General features: G+C 45.6%; 1 protein-coding gene across 2 annotated transcripts in view; it reads left to right on the top strand.

Annotated features, from left to right (window-relative positions):
- The window catches only part of BACH2 (BTB domain and CNC homolog 2), a gene marked incomplete at its 3' end in the record, with an annotated part of 350119 nt that overhangs the window by 309728 nt on the left and 19558 nt on the right, over positions 1-20833 (top strand). The window lies entirely within an intron of this gene.

The following is a 20833-nucleotide window of genomic DNA, read 5'->3' as shown; positions in this document are numbered from 1 at the left end:
CAACTACTGAAGCCCGCGTGCCCTAGCGCCCGTGCTCTGCAACAAGAGAAGCCACCACAACGAGGAGTAGCTCCCACTCACCGCAACTAGAGAAAGCCCTCGCGCAGCAACAAAGACCCAACACAGCCAAAAATAAATTAATTAAATACATAAATTAAAAAAAAAGACACATCTGAGAAACGAGCTCTGTAGATTTTATAATAACCCAGTGTGGGGAATTCCCTGGCGATCAAGTGGTTAGGATTCGGCACTTTCACTGCCATGGTCCAGGGTTCAATCCCTGGTTGGGGAACTAAGACATCCCGCAAGATGCGTGGCACGGCCAAAAAAAAAAAAACAGTGTGGTAGGTAGAGTAATGGTCCCTCAAAGATGTCTACATCTTTTTGTTGTTGTTGTTGTTTGTTGGGTTTGGGGGGGGATTTTTTGAATTTTATTTTATTTTTTTATACAGCAGGTTCTTATTCGTTATCCATTTTATACACATCAGTGTATACATGTCAATCCCAATCTCCCAGTTCATCCCACCACCACCCCACCCTCCCGCTGCTTTCCCCCCTTGGTGTCCATAAGTTTGTTCTCTACAAAAGATGTCTACATCTTAATCCCCAAAGCCTGGGATTAAGTTAAGGATCTTGAGATGGGGAGATGATCCTAGATTATCCAGTTGGGTTCAGTGTAATCACAAGAGTTCTTACAAGAGGGAAGCAGGAGGGTCAGAGTCAGAAAGTCCACTTTGCAGTTTGAAGTCCACTCAAGTGATGATGGAAGAAACTGTATGGACCATGGCCACGGAACTGGTCAGCTGCTCCCCAGTTAACACCAGACTCAGTGGACAGGAGGAAGGTTGCCTTCCTCCATCTGTAACCTTTGCCGTTTTCAACAAGCCATCTCAGGTTATGCTAGTTCATCTCTCTTCCATTCATCTTTATTTAAATTTTTTTTAAAATGGACTCCTCACATTCTATAAGAACGTTCAGCTCTTTCTCATTGCCAGACCAGAATGATTTATTGGGCAAGTTGGCTGGTTTTAAAAATCCTACATCATGGGCTTCCCTGGTGGCACAGCGGTTGAGACTCCGCCTGCCGATGCAGGGGACACGGGTTCGTGCCCTGGTCCGGGAAGATCCCACATGCTGCGGAGCGGCTGGGCCCGTGAGCCATGGCCGCTGAGCCTGCGCGTCCGGAGCCTGTGCTCCGCAGCGGGAGAGGCCACAACAGTGAGAGGCCTGCGTACCGCAAAAAAAAAAAAAAAATCCTACATCATGCAGTAGCTAAAATAACTGGCATCAATGGTTGTCTTCCCTTAAAGAAAGCTCTAGGCTACAGAATTCTGAGCCACATCCTCCTCAATAATTTATGATTCTGAATCCTAAAGTACCTTGGTTGCTCCTGTGAACGTTAATTCCTGCTGAAACCGTCACCCAGGGAAATATGAGGCATGTCCCAAATGGCTTCCGACTGGAACCTTACTGTCACTGATGTGGTATCCAGGTTATGGCTTTGGTTAGTGAGTTAGAAGCACTGTGAGCCTCTTTTAATCCTTCTCAGTCTTGAATCGGGTCCTCACACAGCACCCACTCTTCCTCCTTATGGTGCCTCTCTAATCTATTCACATCTCTCTTCCACACACGCCGTCCCCCCATCCCACCATCCTCGCGCCCACCACAGCTGTACTTCTGCAGTCCCTCGCCGTGGGCCGGGTTCTCTCCTGTGTCTTTGCACATTCCTTTTCTTCCGCAGGATCCACCAGTTCCCTCCCTCACCCAGGCTTCAGCCTGTGTGCCACTTCCTCAGAGCCAGAACCCCTTCTGCCAGCACCTGTACCCCACCCATTCCAGCTCTTATCAGCTGCTGACTTGTCTCTGTCTCATCAGCCTAGACCTCTCAGACCAGGCACCCTTTCTTCCTTATTCACTGTTTGATCCCCCCAGCACCTGAGACTCTATGGAACTATGGGAGGTGGTCAGTATTCATTTGGTAAAGGAATAAGGGGGTCTGTGCCCTACGTTGCCAAGGTGGTCACCAGAAGCTTCCCATATTGTGAACCCCTGTAGGGAGAACTGCCTTGTCTCACTGCCTTGTCTTGTGACACAATCCTCAGCTCACACACCTATTCCAGCTAAGACTGTGGTGGAACTGGGACCCACTGGTCTCCACGTGAGGCTGCACGCTGGCCTGATTGATGCAGGTGCTCCCGTATCACTGAGCGGCGAAGGTGAATTAAAACAACCGGGGAGGTACCAGCTCTAAAGTGTTACGAACACTGTACAAGTAAAAGTGCACCAAATCACTTAGACTATTTACTCCACTCTTCCTCTTAAAGCTGAAGGAAGTTCAGCATGCAGGAGGAAAAGCCTAATCAGAATGAATCCGCCCTGCGCACGGGCTTAGTGGTGGGCTAGCAACTACAGAGTGAGCAGTTGCATAGAGTCATGTTATCATCCAGGATGAACGAAGAACAAATTAAATGGCCTTTTAGTTTTCTTTCATTAGGATCAGCTAAGAATGTTTTCTGTGTGGTGAACAAGTGACAGGTTCCAGATTCCCTTTTCCCGCCCAAAAAGTACAACATTCAGATGCCACGTACATTTTTTGAGGCAACTGGCTTCCCCTTGCCGCGTTCTCTTTCTCTGACTTGCCCTGCGACCCAAATCCGTACATCTCTTGTGTCCTTGTGCTCCCTCTCCTGGTCTTTTCTGTTTTTCAGCAAGACCACGTTCCTAAACAGTGCTTCCCAGGACACCAACGCCCCGACCCGAAGGTGGGCGCCTGGCGGGGAGAAAGGAGCCAGCCCGTGCTGCAGGGCTTGTTGTAAGATCCATGGGGGATTAGAAACAGCTTTGCTTCTTCTCTGTTTGCGGTCCAGCTTGACAAAGCGAAAAAGGGCCGTACTGGTGTGGAAAGGAAACGTGGCTGGCATCCTTTTTGAGAAATGAAATGCTCTCCAGGAAAAAAAAAAAAAATTTATAATGAAAAGCACTTGATAGTACATTTTTGAAAATATGCCTCCCTAGAGATATACAGATGCATGTAGATGTACCCTATCAGTCATCAGTGCTAATTACCTAATTATCTGGTCAGGTGCAATAAAAGCCCCTTTAACATTCTTTTCCTTCCAAATGCCAGATAAAGTGTTCTGGTGTCCGCTCTGTGACTGTGGTGAGGGGCAAACTGGATTCTCTTTCCACCAAGAGTAAGGATTTAGAACAGTCTTTGGAGCTGGCTGAGGGCAGTGCTTTGCTTCAGGAGCACAGCTGGGAATAGGGCAACGCAAGACCCCATCCCAGAGCTGGCAGGACAGCACACCCTCAAGGGGGACACTGGACTTCACACATGGCCTCCGTGGCTCTCAGTGTCCCCTGGAACTACCTGTGAACGCTGACCCCGCCCAGCTCCTTTTTCTTATTGCAGTTGCTTCTTAGACATTTCACCATTTTACTTCGTTACCTTATATTCTTTTTTTTCCTGTTTAACTTTCTGAAATATCTTCCCTGCTATGTCACTTTTCCTGCTTTAGTATAAAAGTGGATTTTGATTGTGCTTTTTCTCAAGCTGATCTAGAAGTGCCCCCGTGCTGCAGCTGTAAAATCCTGTGAGTCTCACATAGCATGCTAAGGAAGAAACAGTTTTGCTCGTCCACTTAACTCTCCCAGCCTTCACTTTCAAACCAGCTTCCAGCTCCTGCAGCTTCTACAGAGATGGTATACGGGTGCCCTTCTGAAACCCCAAATGTTGTGCTCTGTGGCTTTCTAAGCACCATTAGCCTCTCCCAACAGATCGTTTCTGTTTCTACCTTGGCGTCCCGTTTACGAGGTCCAGTTGAAGTTTCATTCAAATGGATCGGAGGACACTGGTTTCTCTCAAACAGACAAGGGTGTTAAATCCGAGATTCTTTCCTAGACAGCCATGAGGCCGTTTTTTTACATTGGCCAAGGTCAGGGTCGCAGTATTTGAGGGTATGGGTTGTGTGCTCTCCTGTCCTCTGCCAGCTCGCATTCAAGCTTAGTGCTATCAGACAGCCCATACCTATGCCTCTTCTCGCACTTTCTGTTGTACCAGGAGTCTCAACAGTGTATCGTTTAACATTTAATTATTCTCTGCAACTATGGGATAGTTGTATTCTCTGCAATACATCCTGAGTTCCTCCAGGGTAAGACTATTTTTTGCTTCTTTCAAATTCACCTCAGCACCCAACACAGCAAATGCCTGAGTAAATATTTTTGGATTGATTATTGACTCACATCTTGTTTATGCGAGACACCTAGGATGTACACAGAAATCCTCATGGCCCCAGCACTGCTCTGTGATCTAATGATTTCCTATCATTTAACCTTTTGTGAATACTGTATCATCTAATTGACATGAAAATGTGACCTTTTGTTAATTCTTTTGAAATGTGTAATGCTAATGCCTTCTGAGAAGAAGTAACAAACTCTTCCTGACAATGCAGATATTTGCGAGACTTTATTAGAATACATGCAGGTGGCACATGAAAAGTAGACCTCCAAGAATTTCTCATCAGGACAGGCACAACACATTAGCAGCAACATAGATGGACCTAGAGATTATCATACTAAGCAGAGAAAGTCAGAAAGAGAAAGACAAATACCATATGATATCACTTATATATGGAATCTAAAATATGACATATAAATGACCTTATCTACAAAACAGAAACAGACTCACAGACATAAAGAACAGACTTGTGGGTGCCAAGAGGGAGGAAGTGGGGCTGAGGAAGGAGTGGGGGTTTGGGATTAGCAGATGCAAACTATTACGACTACTATCCTACTCTATAGCACAGGGAACAATATTCAATATCTTACGATAAACCATAATGGAAAAGAATATGAAAAAGAATATATGTATGTATAACTGAATCACTTTTCTGTACAGGAGAAATTAACACAACATTGTAAATAAAATAAATTTTTTTAAAAAGGCACCACATTCAGATAACAATGCAAAACAGCACTCATGTGATTGAATGCCAGGTCTGGGGGTCTATAGGCAGTAGCTGTTGTCCAGGTGGGTGGGTGGGAGGTGTCCAGTTTAATTGCCACCTCCTTTGCAAGGGTTTCCCCTGGCCTTGCATTCCATGCTGATGGACACCCCCCTCCCCTGTCCTCCACAGATGTCACAGGTACAGTTGGAATCAGTAAAGCAAAGTGAAGAATGCATCCAGGCAGTGAGCACAGCTTGAGCGAATGCTAGAAGGCCAGAGAAAGGCTGGCGGTCTGGCTCAAGAGGATAACTGGAGATGAGACTGAAAGGGGGGTCAGTTGGGGGTCAATCTGGAAGATAAGATGGAAGAGAATTAAGTTTGCTCTGTAGGGACTTCACTGGTGGTCCAGTGGTTAAAACTCTGTGCTTCCAATGCAGGGGGTGCAGATTTGATCCCTGGTTGGGGAACTAAGATACCACAAGCCACGTGGCCAAAAAAAAAAAAATAGTTTGCTTTCTAAAGCAGGGCATTGCTGCTGGAAACAAAGTCCATGTCGGGAACATTTACCCAAAGACCCTCCAGCCTCCCTGGGATTGAGGATCCAGAAAGGTCATCAAGGTGCAGGAGAGAGGAAAGATGGTATCAACAGAGAGGAGAGAGGTCATGAGCGGAGAAGTGGTGTTAGTTTTCCCTTTTGCTTTGAGTATCACTATTTTTACCACAATGATGACTCTACCTAGAGATTCTTAAGCCCTGGGATCCTATGCTTGTTAAAGAAATGACAGTGCTAGTGGTTAAGAATCCGCCTGCCAACGCAGGGGACACGGGTTCGAGCCCTGGTCCGGAAGACCCCACATGCCATAGAGCAACTAAGCCCGTGGCCACAACTACTGAGCCTGCGCTCTAGAGCCTGCGAGCCACAACTGCTGAGCCCGCGTTCCACAGCTACTGAAGCCCGTGCACCTAGAGCCCATGCTCCGCAGAAAGAGAAGCCACCAGTTTGAGAAGCCCGCGCACCGCAACAAAGAGTAGCCCCCGCTCGTTGCAACTAGAAAAAGCCCACGCGCGGCAATGAAGACCCAACGCAGCCAAAAATAAATAAAATAAATAAATTTTTAAAAAAATAAAAGAAAGAAAGAAATGACAGTGCTGTCCAGACACCTGCTAGCTTGGGTGAGGTTTTCAAAGCTCCGCTGCTCTGGAAGGCTGCTGCTAATCTGCTGTGGAGGATCCTCCCTGCCAGGAGCCAAGTATTTCCTACTATAATAGTGCGAGGAAACTGGAGGGCTTGTTTTGCATTATGGTTTGTTAGGTTTCTGATTTGCAACTTCGATGACTAAAATTCCATCAAAATACTAGAACACCCCCAAGTATTGTTGGTGCCTTAACTCGCATCTTTTTTTTTTTTTTTTTTTTTTGCGGTACGCGGGCCTCTCACCGTTGTGGCCTCTCCCGCTGCGGAGCACAGGCTCCGGACGCACAGGCCCAGCGGCCATGGCTCACGGACCCAGCCGCTCTGCGGCATGTGGGATCTTCCCGGACCGGGGCACGAACCCGTGTCCCCTGCATTGGCAGGCGGACTCTCAACAACTGCACCACCAGGGAAGCCCCAACTCGCATCCTTAAAAGTATATTCGGAATTACTTTGATTCACCCAAAACAAAACACCTTGTTTTGTTCTTGAGAGTTGGTGTTTGTCAAAAATCAAAAGTTTGTTTTCAGGATGCTTGGTTATCTTTATTTATAGCAGAAAAGGTGTTTCCCTAGTTAGGAGCTGTAAGTAAAGAGATCTTTCGTTAACAGTTCCAAGCCACATTCAAAATAGGTGGCGCAGAACAGCCTCCAAGGTGCATTTTGGATGCACCTGTGACTTATTTCCTTTTCTCACCATCCCCTGAATTACCATAAAAAGTGTGTTTCAGCCCCACAGAAACTGGATACAGCCACCCAGTCATTGGTGGAAATTCTGTCTCACCTGCATCAGCAGTGCTACCAGAGATGACACCACTGTCCAAAACAGGCCCCTGCCTTCATGCCCCAGAAGTCTCAAGTCCTGGCACGCTGCCCTTCTCAGCAAGGCTTGCTCCCTGTCCCCTTGATGTCATTTGCAAGTCTGGCGCCCTAATGTCCCAGGGAGGGCTGTGGAAGGCTACAGGGCCAGAGCCCAGCAGATCCAGGCAAAAACGGCAGCCCTGGCCACGCTGATGGATGGAATCGGCTTGCTCTTCATTCCCTCCCTTGACGTCGGGAATCACACATAGAAAAGATGAGAAATAGGGGGAAAGGAGAGGAAGTGGCTGAGTGACAAACTTGACTTCATGCTCACATCCAGGAGCGTGGGTATTGTGTCCTAACGATTCCTGCAGCCCTGATTTCTACAGAGCTGTGTGTTGCGTCTGTGAGTCCTTCGGCTCCAGGGCAGCCGTTGTCCAGCTCACGTAGGGAAGCTTTGTGTCGATGGCCGTTGTTTAAGTCCCCACAGAGCACAGATGGTGCCTGCATTGCATCAGCATTGACTCTTCCCCATTGGCAGAGCCCACTGTGGAAACAGGAGAGGGGAGTGGAAATCAGAAGTATACAGTCCCTTTGGCAAAACGTCTGGTTTCCATATATGCATTTACCCCGGCTTACTGTACAGCCTTGGATAACCCAGTCAGCATGCCTTGACTTCTGTTTTAGGGTGGTTAGTAAAAGACTGAGATGAAGGAAACTAAAGACGGTAGAAATACTTTTATTGCTGTTGGATACCATACCCATAAGGCAAAATCTGTAGCTTTGTTCCTTCTGTGAGCCACGGTAACACCCACTTCCACTGCAAATGGAAAAGCTCTGCTTGAAAGGATGATACACATCTTTTTAGAAGTTTTAGTGTTTGTGTCTCAAAAGCCTTTCAAATGTATTATGTGAATTTCTTCAGCATGTCCCTCTTTATTTATTCCTGTTTTGCAAATGAAAGGGGAAATGGCAGCAGAGTTGCCCAAGTTGTCAGGGTCAGATTACTTTCCCCGCTAAAGACCAGTGATCCTCCCTTGGTGGCACAGAGTCCTCTTGGCGATTGGGGTATTAGTGGAATGTAAACCCACTTGCTGGACTTCCCTGGTGGCGCAGTGGTTGAGAATCTGCCTGCCAATGCAGGGAACATGGGTTCGAGCCCTGGTCAGGGAAGATCCCACACGCTGCAGAGCAGCTAAGCCCGTGCGCTACAACTACTGAGCCTGCGCTCTAGAGCCTCCAAGCCACAACTAGTGAAGCCCGCGCGCCTAGAGCCCGTGCTCCGCAACAAGAGAAGCCACCAGAGTGAGAAGCCACCGCACCTCAAGAAGAGTAGCCCCCGGTCTCTGCAACTAGAGAAAGCCCGCACGCAGCAACAAAGACCCAATGCAGCCAAAAATAAATTTTAAATAAATAAATAAAAAATAAACCCACTTGCCTCCAGAGGTCAAGAAGAAAATAACATTTTCCCTAAGAGATGTGTGATCTGTCAGTTCTTCAGTTTTCATTTCAGATGGAAAATGTGACTTTAGTTCTTGAAGGAAAAGAAGATTCCCTAACCAGGCACGACAGACGTCTTCAAATATGCGCTGGATTGTCATGTGGAAGAAGGACTCAAATCCTCTGCTTGCCCCGGCAGCCATGACTAGGGTTAGCTCTATTCAGTCCAATCAATAGTTATGGAGAACCCACAGCACAGAAGTCTCGTACTTTAAACTGAAAGGGGGGAGGGGAGGGAAACGACATGACACCAATTATCACAGAAGCAAGCAGGTTTGACATCGATGTGAAAGTGAGAAGTCTTTGGTGAATCGTTGGAGAAACCAAGGAGAAGGGGAAGGCAGAAGCAATATTTACAGTTTCCAATGTCCATCAGTGGGTGAAACAGGAGTAATTAAATTGAATTGGGGATTGTTGCCAGGGTGATAAATAGAATTTCTTAGGTAACCCAGGTAACCTGGCGAGCAAAAGGGCGTCACATCGAGATATGGCTGAGAAGGAATGCCATATTCAAATTAAAAGTGTCACCAACTGGGAAGAAAAGCAGAGCAGCACCATCTATCCAGAAGTTCTGTAAGCAAGTCAAGAAACATGAGGGCAGGAGCCTTCAAAAGAGTACTAGGAAGAGATTAGAAAAGAGAGAAACAAAACTGATACTGTAGTAGGAGTTCTTTATGGGTTATACAGTCAGAGCAATTACCAGCTCCATGTTCCAATTCCCATTTACAAGATTAGGGCAAAGGAGAGGCATGATACAGAACTTCAACTATATAAATAGCTATCAGAATTCTCTTCAACTAATAGAAAGAATACCTGAGTGATCATTGATGTGCCTTATTGGCAGTTTCACCTTTAAGAGGGTAGAGAGTTTGAGACTAGAATTGCTATTCTGGTCCTAATACTGACTAAAAGGAACTGACGAGTATACATGAGAGAAACCTTAGAAGAGACCATATCATTTTAGAGAACATGACCATCAAAGAGGAGATTTTGCACAGTCCAAAATATTTCAAGACCTTTTTATTGTGATTTTAAAAAGCACAATATGGGGGCTTCTCTGGTGGCGCAGTGGTTGAGAGTCCGCCTGCCGATGCAGGGGACGCGGGTTGGTGCCCCAGTCCGGGAAGATCCCACATGCCGCAGAGTGGCTGGGCCCGTGAGCCATGGCCACTGAGCCTGCGCGTCCGGAGCCTGGGCTCCGCAACGGGAGAGGCCACAGCAGTGAGAGGCCCGCGTACCGCAGGAAAAAAAAAAAAAAAAGCACAACATGAATTTACCATCTTAACCATTTTTAAGTGTCCTATACTATTGTCCATCAAACATTCATCTTACTTTAAACATAGTCACATTGTTATGAAACAGATCTCCAGAACTCATAACCCTGCAAATCTGAAACTCTATACCCATTAAAGGACCACCTCCCTTTCCCTCTGACCCCAGCCCCTGGTCACCACCATTCTACTTTCTGTATCTATGAATTTGACTACTTTAGGTACCTCATATAAGTGGAATCATGCAGTATTTGCCTTTTTGTGAGTGGCTTACTTCACTTAGTATAATGACCTCAAGGTTTATCCATATTGTAGCATGTGACAGGATTTCCTTCCTTTTTAAGGCTGCACAGTATTCCATTGTATATATATACCACATTTTGTTTATCCATTCATCCACTAATGGACATGTGGGTTGCTTCCATTTCTTGGCTACTGTAAACAGTGCTGCTATGAACATGGGTGTGTACAATACCTCCTGCTTTTCATTCTTTTGGATATATACCCAGAAGTGGGATTGCTGGATCAAATGGTAGTTCTATTTTTAATCTTTTGAGGAATGTTCGTACTCTTCTTCCAAAGCAATTGCACCATTTTACAATCCCACCAACTCCACACAAGGCTTCCAGATTTCTCCACATCTTTGCCAATACTTATTTTCTCCTTTTTTGATAGTAGCCATCCTAGTGAGTATGAGGTGACATCTTATTGTGGTTTTGATTTGTATTTCTCTGATGATTAGTGATGTTGAGCATCTTTCATAAGCTTGTTGGCAATTTATATATCGCCTTTGGAAAAATACCTATTCAAGTCTTTTGCCTTTTTTAAAAATCAGATTATTTGATTATTTTGTTGTTGTTGAGTTATAGGAGTTCTTTACATATTCTGGATATTAACCCCTTATTAAATATAGGATTCACAAATATTTTCTCCCATTCCGTAAGTTGCATTTTCGCCCTGTTGTGTCCTTTGATGCACAAAAGTTTTTAAACTTGATGTAGTCCCATTTGTCTATATTTGCTTCTGTTGCCTGTGCTTTTGGTGTCATATCCAGGAAATCATTGCCAAATCCAGTGTTATGAAGCTTTTCCCCTATGTTTTCTTTTAGGAGTTTTCTAGTTTGGGGGTTCATGACCTTTTGAGAGATTTTTTTAAATAAGAGAAATGTAGAAATTACGCATATGCAGGGAAAGATGACTCAGGAGGTCTATGAATGCCCAAAACAAAGTTCAGATGAGGACCTTGTTTGTTTCAACAAAGGAGGGTAATGGTGCCAGCAGTTCTCTGTTTAGCTCAATTTTCTTTTTTTTTTTTTAATGGTAGAAAAACATGAATGACTATGAAAAGGTATATGGACCCACAAAAACAGTATCAAGAAAACCCAAACCCAAAATGAGTGGAGACCTTTCAAAGAGGGACAGATAAGGAAAACAAGTATATTGTTCTCTGTGGAGCAAGAAGACGAGGAAACCCAACAGCTGCTCCTTGGGGCTGAGCATTTAGTATTGAGGATGACAAAGAGCCCTGAGTTACTTCTGTATTGTATGTCATGGAGAATGTTCATTAGATGGAAAACTGAGAAAAACTTGGAGAAAGAAATGGAAACCCCAGGTAGAAGAAAACGCCTAAGCCCCCAGTCTGGAGGAAGTAAAGCTCCCAAAGTACAGAAAAAAAAAATAGACATAATGATGGTACAACTTGTTAAGGTCAAAATCTTTGAGAAACTGTGGAGCCCAGCAAAGCATCAGAAGTCTGGAGATGAAGAAATGGCATTATAGTTTTCAAAAAAAGGAAGAAAGTGGATCTTAAAAAGTTTGCCTAGAGGGACTTCCCTGGCGGTCCAGTGGTTAAGACTCCACACTTCCACTGCAGGGGGTACGGGTTCGATCCCTGGTAGGGGAACTAAGATCCCGCATGCCACGTGGCACAGCCAAAAAAATGAAAAGGAGAACAGTTTATATAATAAAAAAACAGTTTCTGAATATCTAGACAAGTATACACTCTTGGGTCAAGAAATCAATTTTGCAAGATTAAAATGGACACGTGGCTTATCAGTAGCACATGCTAGAAACAAAAAGCACAGAGATGGTAATTGGTAGCACCATAGGTAACAAGTGGCAATGAAATAAATCATTGCATTCATAGAAAATAGGCTCTAGACGGAGGTAGGTGACAGTTCTGTCCTCTGTTCTAGTGACTGGAGCATTTACTCAGTCTAGGTATCTGCTGGGGACGTAGTCAAACTCAAGATGTTTCAGAGGGGAGAGGGGCTTGTAACTGGTTAGGTTTCAGGGATGGGAATTTTGGCTTAATAGGAAGAAGCATTAGCAGGCTCTGATGAGGAACTGAACTCCTCAAGACTAGAAGCTTTAAAAACTGGTTTGTGTTTTCTGGTTGAACATCAAACGGCTGCTGGTTGGTTTGAAAGGACTAGAGGGGTCTAGGAGGTAAAACCGAACCTTGACTCAAGAAAATTCTTGTCTACGAAGATCATTCATTTCCTGAAAGAGGGGAGAGGGTCATTCAGGTGGAAAATAGGTAATTTAAAAAATCTTTTAAAAAATAATTTTCTGTTGGAGGTGGTTTTTCAAATGAAACTGTAAATCTAGATGCAGGTTTTACTACTTCATTACCAGTGAGTGGGATGCTTTTCACTTTCATTTTACACTGAAAAACGTAAAAAGTTACTACTATTGTATACCTATTTTAAGATCTACAGTTATACTGAAATTGAGTTTTTAAAAATTACTCCATGAGCTTCATTATATAATCTTTCAGAAGAGAGATTTTTCTGTTTTCCTTGTATGCTTTTAGAGTAAATATGAATACAGTACCTTATATTTGAATCACATATGACTTTTGCCCACATCGCTTACCTGGAAATATAACCGTCTGTAGCTGAATGAGAAAGTAATTAAGGCCACACATGAAGCAGTGAGATGAGGGGTAAAATCACCCCGGTGAAATGAAGGTTCCACAGGGCCAAGGTGTTGCCTGTTCCCAGGAAAGATGATAATGAATGCTTCAACCTGAGACAACCAAATACCTCAGGGGCAGTTTCGGCTGTTACGTAGCCTCATGATAATTCTGAGCCAGCTGACACAGGCAGGGGCCACGTGACTTGCCCCCTAAACATCAGCTTTATCAGGCTGCCTTTCTCATTTGGAACAAAGCTTTGGTCCCACATGGCTCCCCGCCAGAAAGGCGTCTCTGCTTTGATGCCTTCCAGATTCCAAGAAATGAAGCTGAGCTTAGCCTGCTGATTTATCAAATTCCTAGGCGATAGAAGAGCTCCCTAGATTTATGAGCTTTCACCAGGCAGGAAAGGGACTTAGCACTTAGCTTCACTCTTTGGGAGAAATCTAGACGCTGAATCTGAATAATGTAAATAACGATAGAACCAAATGTGAGATCCACCCTTCTTCCTACCCAGGAAGTACCACATTCAGTTGGCCAGACTTCTTTGGATAGAGCTGTATAAAAGTGAATGTTTTAGAGAGTGCAGTAAAACTTGCAGTATGAAATATCATTCCTTTTCTGGTTTACTTCAGAGAGACAGCAACTGGTATGAAAGGAGCAGGAGAGTTGAACTCTGCAGTCAGAAGGCTTGAGCTGAAGCCCTGGCTAACCAGACATGTGACTTTGGGAAGATCCCTTCACCTTTCCGAGCTTTCTGGGCTTCGCCTCATTTGGCTTCCTTGTCTGTAAAATGGATGAGGATTGAGTCAGGGAAACAGAAACCATGACAGGTGTTTCAAATAGAGGGGGTGTAAGACAGCGAATTGGTTACACAGGTGCTGGAAAACTGAAAGAACAGGAAGTGGAAGGAGACTTAACCCAGTGATTAATGACGGACAGAAGCAGCTCTCACTCCCGGGGCTGGAGGGATAAAAGGGACCTCTGAGCCTGCAGGAGGGGCTGCACCTGGGGAGAAGACCACCACTTCCAGACACCCTACCAGGTAAGGACAGAGAAAGAGAACAAGAAATGGGAACCACAGCTTCTTTCCTCCTACCTCTGATCTCCCACCAGTGCCCCCTGTTGGCAGAGTAAATCACCTGACAAAGGAACCTGGGTAACAAAGTTTAAAAACCCCCAGCCTCGGGGCTTCCCTGGTGGCGCAGTGGTTGAGAGTCCGCCTGCCCATGCAGGGGACACAGGTTCGTGCCCCGGTCTGGGAAGATCCCACATGCCGTGGAGCGGCTGGGCCCGTGAGCCATGGCCACTGAGCCTGCGCGTCCGGAGCCTGTGCTCCGCAACGGGAGAGGCCACAACAGTGAGAGGCCCGCGTACCACAAAAAAAAAAAAAAAAAAAGTTTGTATAGTTCATGATTTAGGAAGACTACCAGATGTATGTTTCTGCAAACCTTTGTGACAGAAGAAATCATAGCGGCAACCTGGATTATTATAGGACCCTTCCTCAAGAGTTCCTGGATCTGTGAACTGACTCAAGTGTGGGATGATGACTCTATCACAGAGACTCAAGCAGGGCTTTGTCCACTTAACCTACATGATTTTCTTTTTTTTTCACCAACCAAAAAGTACCTTCGTGGGCTGACTGTGTATTTCAGCCCAAGATACTCATGATCCTGCCAGTCACCGCTGACCTACACTGCTGGTCCCAGTAGCTGTGCCAGCTAGCCTGTGGAGTTTCACTCAATTGGAGTTCACTGGCTCTACCCTAGGATGCCATCACCCCACTGAGCTCAGGGAGCAGAACCCATTTCAACTGCAGGGCATAGGTAGCAAATGTGTGTTGACAGGGCCAGATTCAAGGGCTTACGACCTATGCAATTGCCTAGGGTCCCCTGCTCAGAAGGACCCTGTCATCATCTTCAAGTTCTGCATCTCCGAGCAAGAGGACCACCTTTCCACTTTGCACTGGATCCTGCAAATCATGTAGCCAGTTCCGGTGCTGGAAGGACAGTTGTGATTAGAGGCCCAGGAAAGGCCTCACTGAGAAAGTAGCATTTGAGGAAGAGCCTGAAGGAGATGAGGGAGTGAGCCAGGCCCTTCTTTGACTTATTCTGATGAACTTCAACTCAGCCTTCAACACTTGGGGCAAAGGTCACCATTTCTAGGAAGGCTACGCTGCTGACGCCCTTAGGAGTTACTACCCCCAGCTTGGTCCTGCCTTAGCACCCTGCAAATTCCTGTTACATACTTAGATTACGTTGTAGACATTTGGGTCGAACATCTGTCTCTCTGGTCACCCTCTTAGTTCCTTGGAGAAGGAGACTATATGTTATTCATTTTTGTAATAACAGCAATAATAATAGCTGTTCCTCAATGCTAGAAGCTATTCCATAGGTTTTACTACAAGGCAGGCAGTGTTGGTCTTACAGTTGGAGAAACTGAAGCACAGAAAGATTAACTAAGAAGCCCAAGTTACCCAGCTGGTACATCATAGAGCTGGAATTGGAATCCAAGAAAGCTGGTGCCCTCAGATATCACACAGTGCACGGTCAGTGCCCAGAACATGGTTGGTGAATGAATGAGTGAATGAATGAGTAAACAAAAAGTAGTAATGACTGAATGATCACATAGAGAATCTCAGGGACAGATTTACAAAAAGGAGAGGAACTTTGTATTGTGGCTGCAAACCCAAATTCAAGCCTGCACAGTGGAGAAAAGACACTTAAGTTCATGCTTTTAAGCCACATTCACTAACACAAATTTTTTTAAAACCCACTGCATGAAATTACATACTTGTACATATAATCAACTTGCTTTAGTTTTTGTATTGTTCCTTTAGGAATGGAAACAGGTTGTTTGGTCTGGCTCTATCATTGACTAAAACTAGTACCAAAATAACCAGAAGCTTTGTTGAAATAGTGAGGTTAATTTAACAAATACATCCTGAATGTAGTATGCGTATAGAGCATGCTGCTTTGGGGAGAAACAAGTGATAATATGGATATTAATTATAGAAAATTAAGATTGGAAGCGATGCCTCATCGCCAAGTCAGTCTTCAGCCTGCAGAATGGGATGCAGTGCACTGTGGAGGTGGAAGAGAGGAGTGAGTTGTCACTGGTGCTGTTTTCTTTATTTGACAAGTGCCTTGCTGTGCAAATACAACCCAAGTCAGTGTTTTCAGGAGCCCATCGGCATAGCTTTGTTACCTCCTCTCACCTGCTCCAGCCGTGTAGGAGAGATCCAGCTCCATTGGGACATGATGTTGCTAAAAGTAAAAGATTCCGTGTTTTGTAAGGCTGTGATTATGGGACCTTGAGCAGCATGCCACCCCTCTCCTGGGGCGCAGTCCCCAGATCTCCTGACCCGTCAGATCAGGCTCGGGTAGATGGCCTCAGTGCTGCAGCCATGAATATACACTGCCAGAACCAGCAGAGAAGACCTTCATCCCATGGCTTGAGAAGAAAATGCTGTTCCAAGTCTTACAAAAATTCCCAAACCCTATTTTCCATTTATGCCTGAAGCCCAGATGCCTGATCCCTGTAATAATCCAGAGTGACAAAACTGTTAGAAGTTTCCTCTCACGAACTTTGTCCAGCAGCACGCGGACCACGTCCTGAGGGAATGAGCTCCCCAGCTCTGCAAACAGCACCCAAGCATGCCCTCTGCCAGCTGCGTTCTCATCACTTCATCTTCCTTTCTCCCACAGCAGAGAGATGATACATCAGAACCCAAGGGAACAAAGGGTGGAGGGTCATAGTTTCAGTGGGTCAGATTTTCAACCCATGAGAGGCATGTGGACTCACACCACAGTGCACGAGTCTGGTAGTCTGACCTTGTTTCCTTCAGGCCCTAAACCCAAAGGTCAGAGCCACTCGCCTTGCGTGTGCCAACTGCTGGATGAGGTCACCGCCTCCTTGGGAGCAACCAGATAGCAAGGCGGGATTACTTCCTGACCTCTCACGGGTCTTAGTCCCCCAGGGCACCCTCCATTCTGCCCAGTATGTGAGCCAGTCTCATCTGTAGCACAATGTATATTGCATATTATGGAACCATCATGTGATGAAAAAAACACTCCTCAGAATGATCCAACCAAAAGATTCCGTTCAAAATGCAAGACTGTTATCCCAGGTGCCCCTAATACTGTATTTTGCATTTGTTTATCATTCCTTTAGGCCATTCCTGACCGGTGATTTTTTAGCCTAGGTCTGTCTGCTTCCCTGAGAGCGGTGGAACACAGCTCCATTAATACCAGTGAGCTGGGACTGGCTTGCTATTTCTCATCACTTCATTCCACTGTAACTTGATGATCATTACGTTTTTAAATAACATTGTTATGGGTCATTAGTTTTGTGGGTGATTCTCCACCTCCTACCCCCTCTTATTTTTCCCATTATCAGAGCCTTACTTGTTACAAACAGAAAGTCAATAACAATGCAGGCTTGTGGCCCCAGTTTCATAAACATGCAGGTTCACGCCGATACCTGGATATTTGCTTTCTGAGTACGTGAGCCTAAATGATTCCTCAAAATGGAAAGACAGCTCCTCAAGATGGAGGCTAAACCAATATTTAGAAAGCCGCTGCCTATTTTAACACCGGCCTGCATGTGTTATGGGCACCCACTTTCTGTTTTGTGTATTTGGAGCTATTGCAACTGGGCTGAAATGCACCAGAGATTGGTTCCTGGAAGGGACAGCAGTGGCAGTTCAGAAGGTACCCATTGTATCAAAGCAACCCTTGACCCCGATCGGACCCAGTTGGGGGCAATTCAGTACACTCCAGGTGTCCTGCTTACAAGTCCCTGCATCAAGGGATCCCACAGACCTCAGCAGTCTCCTCTTCTGAACTGGTCAGGATTTCTTAGTTGACAACTAATCATGTCATCTTGTGACGTGTCATCTTGCTTTACCATTGTTGATTTACGTGGTTCCTGAAAATTAACTTATTGTTCTTATCTCCTCTTCAAAGCTCAATTGTAGGTTTCTTGAGCACAGGGCTGAGTCTTGTACTTAACCATTTTCCATAGCACTTAGGTTGGAATCCCAACTCTCTACTTACTAGCTCTAGGACCTTGGACGCACTCCTTCACCTCCTTGCTTCTCAGTTTCCTTGTCTACAAAATAGTGGCAATCATGCCTGCCTTCCAGTGCGTTAGGAGAACCAGCTAGCACGGTGCTGGGCGCTAGCAGGAGCTTGGTGAATAGTAACTGACTCTCTAGACAAAGCCCTGCGCGCAGAAGCTGAGCAAAATTTAGCAGAATTAAATATGACGAAGCATGGTTTAAACTCGCAGGAGGGGGCTTCCCTGGTGGCGCAGTGGTTGAGAGTCCACCTGCCGATGCAGGGGACACGGGTTCGTTGCCCCAGTCCGGAAAGATCCCACATGCCGCGGAGCAGCTGGGCCCGTAAGCCATGGCCGCTGAGCCTGCGCGTCCGGAGCCTGTGCTCCGCAACGGGAGAGGCCACAACAGTGAGAGGCCTGCGTACCGCAAAAAATAAATAAGTAAATAAATAAATAAACTCGCAGGAGGGAAGAGCTAATTATGGACTCCTGAAATTTCATGGTGAGGACACCGTTTTCTCTGACCTGGGATTGAATGACATTTTACAACCCTGTTTTTATTCATGACTCGTTCATGACCATGTGATGATCATTTCAAGCTCATCATGTCTCCTGAGCCCCCAGAGGATCAATGAACTGATTTGGGATGTGGAGACTGTGATTATTGGCATCCTTGGACCCACTCATACATTTAAGTATTAGCTTGGCCCTGAGTGGAGAAGCTTTCTGCAGCTCCTTGCTGCCATGAGGCAAGTGGTGATGCCCAGGACTGCTCTAGTGATCCTCAAGAGTGTCCCTTAGCTTCTTTAGCAGTTTTCTTTAAAAGCAGCCATAGCGGGGGATAGTGGTACAGCTTACTGAGACCGCATCAAAATAAAAAAGAAAGGGGGATGAGAGTGTGAGGAGGACTGTATAAAAAAAACATAAATAGCATCAAGATGAGTTTCCCCGATTTCCCGTATAACGAGCGCATCTGCCAAAACTCAAGATGTGTATTATCCACTCTACAATTGGCAGGTGGCCTAGGAGCGGAGAAGATGCTTACTGATGGAGGGGTCAACTCTGCCGTGATTCTGTCATTTTCTCTTTGTGGTGGAGCCGTGTTACAGTGAAGAAATGGGTCCTGTGACATTCTCATCAACCTTCTTTGGTTACTTATCAATATGCACTTCCTTACCTTACACTCCCTTTTATAGGTTCCTGGGAGAAAAGTACATAAAACAGACATTTGCTGAATCTATTGCCATGTCAGCTTAGTAGAACAAAAGTGTAGGTCAGGTGAACTCCCTTTCAATATAGGTGCTAGGGGACGTGACAAATAAGCACCCCTGCCTGCCACTGATTAATTGGTGTAGTTTGTTGGTTTACACAATGCCTTGCTCCAAAAGGAATTTGAGACAGTACTCACCAAGCAGAGTGTGTTGTCACTTTCTGGACACTATAGTTGTATGTTAGGGGCACAGTTAGACTTCAGACATATTCAGTAATATACAAGCTTTCATCAGATGTTTAGAGACCCTCCTTAGGTGCAGGGTTACAAAGAGAAATGAAACAATCCCTGATCTGAAGAAGCTTTGCTGTCTACTGGTAGAAACTGACACAATTAAGTACAATACATGGGAGATGGCAATGATTGCCCTTGTAGAACTATAACGTGGGTCTTGCAGTCATGGGTTTTTGTTGTGGTTTTTTTTTTTTTTTTTGCTGTACGCGGGCCTCTCACTGCTGTGGCCTCTCCCGTTGCGGAGCACAGGCTCCGGACACACAGGCTCCGCGGCCATGGCTCGCGGGCCCAGCCGCTCCGCGGCATGTGGGATCTTCCGGGATCGGGGCACGAACCCGTGTCCCCTGCATCGGCAGGCGGACTCTTAACCACTGCGCCACCAGGGAAGCCCCGGTTTTTTTTTTTTTTTTAAACCAAACATCTCAGGACTCAGTATCTGATGGAGAAATTTTTTTTGAATTGTATTTAAAGTACTTCAAAAATATTAACAATTAAAATTCCATTCAGCTATGTATCTAAGAAATTTCCCTTACTAGGCATTCCCTTAGAATGCAGTGATATAAAATCAGCACTTCCCTTGGGGAAGGCAGGGCGTTTCCTTTCTTCGGCTATGGGGGCTGAGAGGATGGTGTCATTCGCTAAGAACTTTGCAGAGGGCTCCCAGAAGAGTTGATGTCTGTGTTGAATCTTGAACAGCAGATATAGGTCCTCACAGGAGTTTGGGTTCTGTGTGCTGTTCTGAATTCAGTCCACGTGGCAGTCAGCTCCAAAGCCCGTGGGTTCATCTTGCTCTGCACTTATTCCCCTAGCAGATGTTTTTTAGTCACTGCTACTGTAGCTCCCAGCAAGGACCCCATGACCTCTGCTTTCATGTGTTTTGTCCACATGATTCATGGACCTGCCTCCCCTCCCTCCCTTATAGGGTCAGCAGTGCTTGCAAGAACGTAGAGGATGCGTGGGTTTGTGTATAGGGTAAGGAAGCCTGCCCTGAACACCAGCGAGTTTAATCCATTTTCATTCGAAAGAACAACTGGCCTTAGGCAACATATTTCTAATGGTCTAAGTCATTCAGCGTGTGTGCGCGTGCAGGCATGCGCGTGTACACAAGCTGTGCATAAATGGCACGTTGCCAATCTGTGGAAAATGTGTAATGGACAAGCGGCACATGACAGTAGGCTCAGCCCCTGAAGATTTACCAGGAAAGAAGACAGCTGCGTGGCAAAGCTGCTGCTTATAATTAGGGAAGGAATTGCCCATGTCCTGTGCCATTCAGCAACTTCAGCCATTTAAATGACAGCCGGCTTGTTTAGCTCTAACCACCCTCCACCCTTTTTAGGGGCCAGGAGTTAATTTCTTTTTGAGAACGCTGTTTTGGACTGTCATCACTCGTATCATTGTAAGATGGGATATGACGTGATGACTGGAGCATCTCAACTACCAACCATGATGAATGAGCAAAAAACAGGAGTTGCTTTCAACGTCTCTTTTTAACTTTGTGAGGGAAAAACTATTTTCAAAACCCCGTGGACTTTCCGGTTTCTAACAGGGCCATATTGCTAGTTCTGCAGTTGACAAGAAAACTATAATGCTTTCTTTGGCCTGAATGAGCTGTAAGAAGTATCACAGCACTCCTGACGTACAGT

Source organism: Mesoplodon bidens (genome assembly GCF_964165515.1).
Source record: "Mesoplodon bidens genome assembly, chromosome: 12".
In the NCBI taxonomy this organism is placed as follows: domain Eukaryota; kingdom Metazoa; phylum Chordata; class Mammalia; order Artiodactyla; family Ziphiidae; genus Mesoplodon; species Mesoplodon bidens.
This window is presented reverse-complemented; position numbering and strand designations above follow the sequence as displayed.